The following is a 12,444-nucleotide window of genomic DNA, read 5'->3' as shown; positions in this document are numbered from 1 at the left end:
GGTTAGTGATGCCTCTTGCTTAGGTGTTGCAGCCTCTGGGGCCTTTCAAAAAGGTGTGTATATGTAATGACAGGTCATGTGACACTTAGATTGCACACAGGTGGACATCATTTCACTAATTATGTGACTTGTGAAGGTAATTGGTTGCACCAGAGCTTTTTAGAAGGAGGAGGGAGGAGCCACACAGCGGAAGCCTCTGTGATGCAGAGAGGCCCACCACCCATAGGAACCCGCAACCCACCACCTATAGGAGCCCGCAACCTGCCGCCCATAGGAGCCCTCAACCCACCGCCCATAGGAGCCCTCAACCATCCACCCATAGAAGCTCGCAACCCGCCGCCCATAGGAGCCCTCAACCCACCGCCCATAGGAGCCCGCAACCCGTCGTCCATAGGAGCCCGCAACTCGCCGCTCATAGGAGACCTCAACCATCCGCCCATAGGATCCCGCAACCCGTCGTCCATAGGAGCCCGCAACTCGCCGCCCATAGGAGACTTCAACCATCCGCCCATAGGATCCGGCAACCCGCCGCCCATAGGAGCCCACAACCCACTGCCCAGCCCGCAACCCGTCGTCCATAGGAGCCCGCAACTTGCCCCCCATAGGAGACCTCAACCATCCGCCCATAGGATCCCGCAACCCGTCGTCCATAGGAGCCCGCAAATCGCCGCCCATAGGAGACTTCAACCATCCGCCCATAGGAGCCGGCAACCCGCCGCCCATAGGAGCCCACAACCCACTGCCCATAGGAGCAGGCAACCCGCCGCCCCTAGGAGCACGCAACACACCGCCCATAGGAGCCCTCAACCCACCGCCCATAGGAGCCCGCAACCCGCCGACTATAGGAGCCCTCAACTCGCCGCCCATAGGAGCCCGCAACCCGCCGCCCATAGGAGCCCTCAACCCACCGCCCATAGAAGCCCGCAACCCGCCTCCCACAGGAGCCCACAACCCACCGCCCATAGGAGCAGGCAACCCGCCGCCCATAGGAGCCCGCAACCCACTGCCCATAGGATCCCTCAACCCACCGCCTATAGGAGCCCGCAAGCCATCTCCCATAAGAACCCGCAACCCACTGCCATCAAAATAATGTGCTCTTAAAAGAAAATTACAATGAAGCTTTCTCAAATTATTTGCAAAATATATATAAAAAAAGCAACTTAAAGAAACGAAAACTTGACATCCGCTTGCAGTCCAGGTTGGCTCCTCTTTGCGCAAAATCACATTATATTACGTGATCTCGCAAGGTTTTCATAGCAGGCGCGCGCGTACCTGCCACAAGCTCTGTGGGTCCGACCGCGATCGTCTCACGGAGTGGAAGAATGGGGAAATGTTAATGTAAACAAGCATCTGTTCTGCCTAGTGACATTGTCACTGATCGCAGCTTCCTGTAATCAGGAGAGATGATCAGTGATGTGTCTCACACAGCCCCTCCCCTCCACAGTTAGAATCACTCCCTAGGACACACTTAACCCCTGCAGAGCCCCCTCCTGGTTAACCCCTTTACTGCCAGTCACATTTACACAGTAATCAGCGCATTTTTAATTGCACTGCTCGCTGTATAAATGTGTGAATGGTCCCAAAATAGCGCCAAAAGTATCCGATCTGTCCTCCATAATGTCGCAGTCACGATAAAAAGCGCAGATCGCCGCCATTACTAGTAAAGAAAAAAAAATTATTAATACAAATGCAATAAAACTATCCCCTATTTTGTAGATGCTATAAATTTTGCGCAAACCAATTAATAAATGCTTATTACTAAAAATATGTAGAAGAAATGTATTTTTAGCAAAAAGTTAAAAATATTGCTTATTGCTTTTTTTCAAAATTGTCGCTCTTTTTTTGTTTATAGCACAAACAATAATAACCACAGAGGTGATCAAATACCACGAAAAGAAAGCTCTATTTGTGGAAAAAAAAGGACGTCAATTTTGAGTGGGAGCCATGTCGCCACGTTGCACGACCGCACAATTCACAAGTCAGAAAGGGGACTGTATTAATGTAAAGTACCAAATAACAACATAAAGTCCATAAACAATATTCATCAGGTTCACATTACAATCTGAAAAGGTCATCTTCTTTTAGCTGTCAGTTTGTTTGGTGCAACCTATGAACGTCTAATGTACAGTAGTGATGGTCATCTCCATCTAGCAGCTGATGTGCACACTACTTAAAGCAATGTTATCCCACTCATGGGCGTCCGCAGAACTTTTTTCAGGGAGGGGCATCATTTTAAGGTCACCCATGCTCTGACCCTTTTCGACAATGTCATTATCACAGTCATAGACTGCAGCTGTAGTACAGGTGATGGTCAGAGACTGCAGACATGGCCCAAGAGACTGTCAGAGACTGCGAACATGGCCCAAGAGACTGTAGGAGACTGCGGACATGGCCCAAGGGACTGTCAGAGACTGCGGACATGGCCCAAGAGACTGTTAGAGACTGCAGACATGGCCCAAGAGACTGTCAGACTGCGAACATGGCCCAAGAGACTGTCAGAGATGGCATACATGGCCCAAGAGACTGTCAGTGACTGCATACATGGCTCAAGAGACTGTAAGAGACTGCGGACATGGCACAAGAGATGACCAGAGACTGCATATATAGCCCAAGAGACTGTCAGAAACTGCATACATGGCTCAAGAGACTGCAGACATGGCACAAGAGACTGTCAGAAACTGCATACATATGGGGAGTGATAGAGAGAGAGAGGGGGTGACAGAAAGAGACAGAGGGGGTGACAGAGAGAGACGGGGTGACAGAGGGGGGGTGAAAAAGACATAGGGGTGAGAGAGAGAGAGAGGGGGGTGACAGAAAGGGGTGCTGAGGGTAGTCACTCCTGATCCGATCCCTGATTCCAGGGGGGGGGGACACTTGCCCCCCCTTGCCCCTACCTGCGGACGCCCATGATCCCACTAGATCGCACACACAAGAAACCTCCAGAAACCTGCAATGGGGGCACGAAGTTTTAAATGCCTAGGGGCCTTCACAGAGTTTAACCTGGCACTGGACACTAATAATATATCTCCTGCGCCTGTGCACTGGTCTGGAGTTCCATATCTCGGCGGCATCCATCTCCATTCTCAGCAGTACACAGCACTGGATATGTCCCATAAGCAGTGCACAAAAAATGAAAAAATGGAAGTAGTTTTTTCTGGCAGAAGAGACTTTGCATGCGCAAAAAAATATCTCCTAACAATTTTTTGAGTTTGCCACTTTAGTCTAATTTTCAGCCCCCATTCACTCTGAAGAGACTTGTCATGTGATTTGACTGGTTAAATCGCATGACAAGTCGCAGCCTATTGCCGGCAATGACACTGTTCAAATCGATGTGACACCAACTTTGCGGTGCGGCACCAATTTGCAAAGTACTTTTGACAATTCCGGGTGCGACTTGAATAGCATGAAGCCGCACAGATGTCTTCCAAGTCGCACCTGAAGTCACACCGTCATGCGGCTTTTTAAATTGTGCAGTTTCAGATGAAGTCGCCTGATCTCAAAGCCGCAGTCAATGTGAACGAGGGCTAAGGGTAGCTATATTCTTTAGTACTACTTTATCAGGTATGATAAATGTGTGTAGGCTGATATCACATGTGCTAAACGTTTCAGTGCCAATTACATAATAGACGTGTACCCATGCAATGCAAAAAAAAATAAAAATAAAAAAACTTTAGGCAACAGTAAATTCTGGTATTCCTACACAAAAATGACCATACTACTTTTCAGATGGCAGAATGCCAGATTCTTCAACAAGTAGAAGGAGACCCTTGGATACATTTAAATGCAACATTTTAAAGTTTCGCAAGAGACCAGAAAAGCCCAAAAACATGTGACAGCTAGTAATTACTATGTAAAAAAATAATTATTTACTACTCTGACTTAACATCTGTCTCCAGAAAGCTGGAGATCTTAAAATGGAAGTAAACCCTTCCAAACAACTTTGACCTACAGGTAAGCCTAGATTAAGGCTTACCTGTAGGTCCAAGTAATATCTCCTAAACCTATATGGTTTAGGAGATATTTGCCCGAAAATGGGCACCGCTGTCTACGGCGCATGCGCCGTAGACAGCGGCGCGCAGGCGCACTAAATGCGGCAAGTCCAAGAATGGATTTGCCAAATTTGTCTACTCCCGTGCGCATGCGCGGGAGTGACGTCATCGCGGCTCCGGCGAATGGCAGCGTCGGAGCTCCGAGACGCGACTCCCGTGCGCATGCGCGGGAGTGACGTCATCGCGGCTTCTCCGCTGTCATTCGTCGGAGCTGCGAGAGACGCCACAACCAAGATGGATGCGGCGGACTACAGGTGACAGCGGCGACTTCGCTGGCTCCTGTGTCAGGTAAGTGACACATAATGAGCTACTATGCGATGCATAGTAGTCCATTATGCTTTACCTTTGCAGGGAAAAAAAGAGGAAGTAAACCCATCAGGGTTTACTTCCTCTTTAAGTATGTTTTAACTATTTTCTGTTGCAGAATGTTTTTTTTTTACATAATTTCATTGCACCAACAGAATCATTGCTCTTGTATTTGATATATGAGATTTTGATTGCAAACTACTTGATTTTAAAAAAGGTTTATGGTTATGAACTGTTAATTTCATTGTCCAAAAGCTCCATCTGCTGGGAGGACTTGATATTACAACATATTTCTCCTAGAGCAGGAATTTTGTGCATGACAATCTCTTATGCCATGTACATACGACAGGACTTTCTAACAGACTAGGTTCGACGGTCTTCCCGATGGACTTTTGCCACACTTCCGACGGACTTTCCAAACAAATGGACTTGGCCACACACAAGCACACCAAAGTCAGACGGATTTAATGTGATAGCCAGTAGCCAATAGCTGCCCTAGCGTCGGTTTTCGTCCATCGTACTAGCATACAGATGAACTGATTTTTTGACCAGAATCGAGTCCGTCGGAAAGATTTGAAACATGTTCTAAATCTAAAGTCCGTCTGATTTTTCAACAGCAAAGGTCCGATGAAGCCCACACACAATCAAATTGTCCGACAATATCTTTCTTTCTTTCTTTCTTTCTCCCCCTTTTCATTCTTTAAAATTATTTTTCTTTCTTTCTTTCTTCCTTCCTAAATTTGCACACTTCAGCTTCTTTTCCCTTTCCTTCATTTAAAATATTTTTCTTTGTTTCTTTCTTTCTTTCTTTCTTTCTTTCTTTCTTTCTTTCTTTCTTTCTCTCTTTCTTTCTCTCTTTCTTTTTCTCTTTCTTTCTTTCTCTCTGTTTCTTTCTTTCTTTCTCTTTCCTTCTTTCTTTCTTTTCCCTTTCCTTCATTTAAAATATTTTTATTTCTTTCTTCCTTTCTTTCTTCCTTTCTTTCTTCCTTTCTTTCTTCCTTTCTTCCTTTCTTTCTTCCTTTCTTTCTTTCTTTCTTTCTTTCTTTCTTTCTTTCTTTCTTTCTTTCGTTCTCTCTTTCTTTCTTTCTCTTTCCTTCTTTCTTTCTTTTCCCTTTCCTTCATTTAAAATATTTTTCTTTCTTTCTTTCTTTCTTTCTTTCTTTCTTTCTTTCTCTCTTTCTTTCTCTCTTTCTTTTGTTTTCCCCCTTCATTCATTTAAAATACAATGATTAATACTCTGAATGTTCTCTTGGCGATGTTTTAAAATCCAATACAGGTCCTCAGTTTAGACTTTAGAGTTAACTGTGAGGGAAAAAAGTGCTGTTCCACAGAATTATGGTGCCATTCCTTGCTAAAATCATAAAAGTTTATTGGATAAACAATGGCTTGCAGAGGAAAGATTTGGCCAATAGTGTTAGCATTGAAAACACAGTGTGAATACCTGGAGGTGGGAGCTGTAAGAGTGACAGGGTGGCTCCTGATGTTGCAATCAATCAATGGAAAAAATTCTTAGCTGCGCTGAAAAAAATAACAAATATGTGATAACAACTGATCATGGTAAAAAATTAATTTTAATATGAGTGAATCATTCAATATAACTAATATAGTGATGTAACCTAAAAAGAAAAACTGAATGGTGAAGTCCAAAATAGTCCAAATTCAATATTCCACCAGATGCGACTAATAAAGGAGACTCCTTAGCGCTAGTGATGGACGAACTTCCGACGGGACGTTTCGCGAACGCGAAACGCGAACGGACACAAACGTTCGCGAAAACGACCGTTCGCCGCGGGCTCCATTGACTTCAATGGGAGGCGAATTTCGCAAACCTTTAGGTCGAATTTGCGGCCACGGGGTAATTATTAGGGGGTAGCACGTAGTCCCACCACCTGGACAATAGCATAATACATGTATGAGGTGAATTTGGGATCGATAACTACAAGCATTTTTTTTTTATTTGGGAAATTGTTCTGACAATTCAGGACTATGGAGCTAATGAAGGCAATGGAGGAGAGGGAAGGTCAGGGACCAGGGTAGGCAAACAAGAGGGTGCAGGAGATACAGAGCACTGACAGCAGCACCGTAATACAGAGCACTGACATCAGCACCGTGACATACAGCGCTGACAGCAGCTCCGTGACATACAGCGCTGACAGCAGCTCCGTGACATACAGCGCTGACAGCAGCTCCGTGACATACAGCGCTGACAGCAGCTCCGTGACATACAGCGCTGACAGCAGCTCCGTGACATACAGCGCTGACAGCAGCACCGTGACATACAGCGCTGACAGCAGCTCCGTGACATACAGCGCTGACAGCAGCTCCGTGACATACAGCGCTGACAGCAGCTCCGTGACATACAGCACTGACAGCAGCTCCGTGACATACAGCGCTGACAGCAGCTCCGTGACATACAGCGCTGACAGCAGCACCGTGACATACAGCGCTGACAGCAGCTCCGTGACATACAGCGCTGACAGCAGCTCCGTGACATACAGCGCTGACAGCAGCTCCGTGACATACAGCGCTGACAGCAGCTCCGTGACATACAGCGCTGACAGCAGCTCCGTGACATACAGCGCTGACAGCAGCTCCGTGACATACAGCGCTGACAGCAGCTCCGTGACATACAGCGCTGACAGCAGCTCCGTGACATACAGCGCTGACAGCAGCTCCGTTACATACAGCGCTGACAGCAGCTCCGTGACATACAGCGCTGACAGCAGCACCGTAAGCAGCCCCAGGAGGAAGTCAGCACAGCACAGGGATGGTGTGATCCCCTCATAATAAGAACCCCCAGGAGGAAGTCAGCACAGCACAGGGATGGTGGGAGCCCCTCATAATAAGAACACCCAGGAGGAAGTCAGCACAGCACAGGGATGGTGGGAACCCCTCATAATAAGCAGCCCCAGTAGAAATATGACACCGCTCAACCTCTTCAAAGAGGAGGGTAGGGGCATATAGTACGGTGTGCTTTTTTGGGTCAGGGAAGTGAGCCAAATGAATTAAGAAGGTCTGTGTGCTTGATTCCAAAAATTGTTTATAGACATATACATGGTCTACTGATCACATGTGTTGAATTCCTCCGAGATCCATGCCTCATTCATTTTTAGAAATGTGAGGTAGTTAACACTGTGGTGAGCTAGGCGAGTACGCTTATCGGTCACAATCCCCCCTGCTGCGCTGAACGTCCTTTCGGACAGGACACTGGATGAGGGGCAAGCCAACAGTTCGATTGCAAATTGGGCAAGCTCTGGCCAGAGGTCAAGCCTGCCCACCCAGTAGTCTAGGGGTTCATCACTCCTCAGAGCGTCCACATCGGCCGTTAACCCAATGTAGTCGGACACCTGACGGTCTAGGCGTTCCCTGATGCTGGATCCGGATGACACCTGTCGATGGGTCGGCTGAAAGAATGACCTCATATCCGAAGTCACCAACACATCTTCAAACCGGCCTCTTCTTGCAGGCGCTGTTGGATTGGTACCCGCAAATCCTTCTCTGGGAGTGGGAATTGCTCCTCTGCCAGCGCACGCAAAAGCAGAATGCAGCATTTCTCGAAGCAAGGCCTGGAAGTGCTGCATTCTGACAGCCCTCTGCGACGGCGGTAACATTTCCGCCATTTTGTGTTTGTACCGGGGGTCTAAGTACGTTGCCACCCAGTACTGGTCCTTGACCCTCATGCTTTTTATACGGGGGTCCCTATTAAAACACTGGAGCATGAAGGCCCCCATTTGCACTAAAGTGGAAGCGGTGTGGTGGCCTGGCTCCTGCTCATCATCCAGGATAATGTCGTCCTCTTCATTCTCCTCTCCCCATCCTCGCACAACAGGGATCCCAGAAAGGTTTAAAGCATGCTCTTCTTGCTCCTGCTCATCCGCCCCGGCACCATCCTCCTCTGACTCCTCATCAGACTCCTGTTGTTGACTTGTCTCAGATAGAGTAGCCCCCCCTGGGAATTCATCCAGCATTGCGACTTCCTCATCTTCCCGCTCCTGCTCCTCCACAGCCTGATCAATGACACGACGCAATGCACGCTCCAGAAAGAAGGCATAAGGTACCATGTCACTGATGGCGCCATGGCTGCGACTGACCAGTTTGGTGATCTCCTCAAATGGCCGCAGAAGTCTGCATGTGTCGCGCATGAGCAGCCACTGGCGCGGTGAAAAAAAACCCAGCTCCCCAGAACCGTTTCTTTCGCAGAGTTCATACAGGTAGACGTTAACTGCACGTTTCTGCTGGAGCAGCCTATCAAGCATATAGAAGGTTGAGTTCCATCGCGTCGGGCAATCGCAAATAAGACGTCTGACCGGCAGATGGTGTCGCCGCTGAATGTCAGCAAGGCGAGCCATGGCCGTGTAAGATCTTCTGAAATGGGCCGAGATTTTCCTTGCCTGCCGCAAGATGTCCTGGACCCCAGGGTATTTGACAAGGAATCGCTGCACGACCAAGTTTAAGACGTGTGCCATGCACGGCACGTGCGTGATTTTGCCCTGTTTCAATGCGCTAAGCAGATTGGCACCGTTGTCACACACCACTTTACCAACTGTCAAATTGAGCGGTGTTAGCCACTCATCTGCCTGTGAACGCAAAGCTGAAAGGAGTGCCGGGCCAGTGTGGCTCTTTGCTTCCAGGCACAACAGACGCAGCACGGCATGGCAACGTCTCACCTGGCATGTGGAATAGGTTCTGGGGAGCTTGGGCGGTGCAGTGGAAGAGACGCTAGCAGCGGAAAAGGAGGAGGCAGCTGAGGAGGAGAGGGAGGAGGATGGAGTAGGAGGAGGAGAAGAAGAGTCAGGCCTGCATGCAATCCGTGGCGGTAAAACCAAATCTACACGGGTGCCACGGGTTACATGCTTGACGGCCGTCAGAAGGTTCACCCAGTGGGCAGTAAAACTGATATACCTTCCCTGCCCGTGTTTGCTAGACCACGTGTCTGTGGTCAGATGTATCTTGGCACCGACACTGTGTGCCAGAGATACATTCACTTGCCGCTGAACATGGCCATATAGCTCTGGGATGCCCTTCTCTGAGAAATACTTCCTTCCTGGGACCTTCCATTGTGGTGTTCCAATGGCCACAAATTTGCGAAAGGCCTCCGAGTCCACCAGTTTATATGGCAGTAGTTGGCGGGCTATGAGTTCTGACAAGCCAGCCGCCAACCGTTGGGCAAGAGGGTTATCCGGCGTCATCATTTTTTTACGCTCAAACATTAGGCCCACGGAAGCCTGCCTTTTTGCAGAAAAATGTGAGCTTGGCGTGATGGAAGGTGGAGTGGAGGACAATTGTGAGGAGAGAGGAGAAGGAGAAGTAGAAGACGAGGCTGGACGGTGAGAGCCTGCAGTGTGGCTTTGTGTGTTCCGTTGCTCCCACTGGGCTCGGTGATGGCTGCTCATGTGCCTTCTTAAGGCGGTCGTCCCTAGGTGAGTATTGGGCTTACCGCGACTAACGCGTTGACTGCAAAGATTGCAGATGGCAACGCTATTGTCAGCAGCGGACACGTTAAAAAAAGCCCACACTGCGGAGCCATGTGCCGGTGTCCTGGGAGCGCCAGATGTGACCGTACATGGTCGATGACTCGCTCCTGATACATTTGCAGTCTGCTTTGTCCCTGCTGTGCAATGTAAGTCATTGCTGCTTCTCCTCCCTATCTGCTGGTCCATATCTCCCTCTGAACTCCCCTCCTCTTCCTCTCTTGTGGGCACCCACGTGACATCACTAGACACGTCATCATCAACGTCACCTTCCCCACCGCTATAAGTAGAGTAGGCAGCAACACCGGGGACCAACCTCCTCCTTGGGCTGATCTGGGTACTGGCGTCAGACTGCTGAGTAGCGCTTGTTGCTACCTCCTCTTCCTGATCCAATACCAAGAGTGGCTGCGCATCAGAAATGTCCTCTTGATATGGATCGGAAAATAATTCCAGTGACTCAAGCGGAAGGTATGTGGTGGTGGTGGTGGTGGTCGTGTTGTTGGTGGTAGTGTCTTTGGGGGTGCACATAGCAGAGAGTGAAGAAGAGGGTGCAGATCGAGAGGATGAGGAGGGTGCAGAAGAGTAAGGCTGAGCGAGCCACTCAACCAAGTCTGGTGCATCCTTTAAAGTAATTGAACGCACCTTCTGCAACTTCCCACTTTGGCTCAAGCCTGTTGCTCCTGCCCTACCCCTACCACCCCTGCGGAAGGGCCTGCCTCTTCCTCTGCATGTCATTTTTTAAATGACCCTGTGACAAAACTCTTAGTCCCTATACCGCTGAAGGACTGCTGCAGTATAGGTGAGCGGTCAGCAGTGGTGCACGTCAACCCTATCTATTGTGGACCTATAGCGGTCCTTACAGAACAGCAGACTGTACCGCACTCAAGCCTATGTACCGTAGCACCCTATACCAAGTTACCAGTCCTTATAAGAACTTTTGTGGACCAAGCAGGTTGTGTATTAGTGTTTAGCAGACTGTACGTCAGTCCCTATACCGCTGAAGGACTGCTGCAGTATAGGGCAGCGGTCAGCAGTGGTGCACGTCAACCCTATCTATTGTGGACCGATAGCGGTCCTTACAGAACAGCAGACTGTACCGCACTCAAGCCTATGTACCGTAGCACCCTATACCAAGTTACCAGTCCTTATAAGAACTTTTGTGGACCAAGCAGGTTGTGTATTAGTGTTTAGCAGACTGTACGTCAGTCCCTATACCGCTGAAGGACTGCTGCAGTATAGGGCAGCGGTCAGCAGTGGTGCACGTCAACCCTATCTATTGTGGACCGATAGCGGTCCTTACAGAACAGCAGACTGTACCGCACTCAAGCCTATGTACCGTAGCACCCTATACCAAGTTACCAGTCCTTATAAGAACTTTTGTGGACCAAGCAGGTTGTGTATTAGTGTTTAGCAGACTGTACGTCAGTCCCTATACCGCTGAAGGACTGCTGCAGTATAGGGCAGCGGTCAGCAGTGGTGCACGTCAACCCTATCTATTGTGGACCGATAGCGGTCCTTACAGAACAGCAGACTGTACCGCACTCAAGCCTATGTACCGTAGCACCCTATACCAAGTTACCAGTCCTTATAAGAACTTTTGTGGACCAAGCAGGTTGTGTATTAGTGTTTAGCAGACTGTACGTCAGTCCCTATACCGCTGAAGGACTGCTGCAGTATAGGGCAGCGGTCAGCAGTGGTGCACGTCAACCCTATCTATTGTGGACCGATAGCGGTCCTTACAGAACAGCAGACTGTACCGCACTCAAGCCTATGTACCGTAGCACCCTATACCAAGTTACCAGTCCTTATAAGAACTTTTGTGGACCAAGCAGGTTGTGTATTAGTGTTTAGCAGACTGTACGTCAGTCCCTATACCGCTGAAGGACTGCTGCAGTATAGGGCAGCGGTCAGCAGTGGTGCACGTCAACCCTATCTATTGTGGACCGATAGCGGTCCTTACAGAACAGCAGACTGTACCGCACTCAAGCCTATGTACCGTAGCACCCTATACCAAGTTACCAGTCCTTATAAGAACTTTTGTGGACCAAGCAGGTTGTGTATTAGTGTTTAGCAGACTGTACGTCAGTCCCTATACCGCTGAAGGACTGCTGCAGTATAGGGCAGCGGTCAGCAGTGGTGCACGTCAACCCTATCTATTGTGGACCGATAGCGGTCCTTACAGAACAGCAGACTGTACCGCACTCAAGCCTATGTACCGTAGCACCCTATACCAAGTTACCAGTCCTTATAAGAACTTTTGTGGACCAAGCAGGTTGTGTATTAGTGTTTAGCAGACTGTACGTCAGTCCCTATACCGCTGAAGGACTGCTGCAGTATAGGGCAGCGGTCAGCAGTGGTGCACGTCAACCCTATCTATTGTGGACCGATAGCGGTCCTTACAGAACAGCAGACTGTACCGCACTCAAGCCTATGTACCGTAGCACCCTATACCAAGTTACCAGTCCTTATAAGAACTTTTGTGGAACAAGCAGGTTGTGTGTTAGTGATTAGCAGACTGTACGTCAGTCCCTATACCAATGAAGGACTGCTGCAGTATAGGGCAGCGGTCAGCAGTAGTGCACGGCAACCCTATGTATTGTGGACCGATAGCGGTCCTT

Source organism: Lithobates pipiens, unplaced genomic scaffold (assembly GCF_037356315.1).
Source record: "Lithobates pipiens isolate NorthernLeopardFrog02 unplaced genomic scaffold, aLitPip1_a1.2 Scaffold_3, whole genome shotgun sequence".
NCBI lineage: Eukaryota > Metazoa > Chordata > Amphibia > Anura > Ranidae > Lithobates > Lithobates pipiens.
This window is presented reverse-complemented; position numbering follows the sequence as displayed.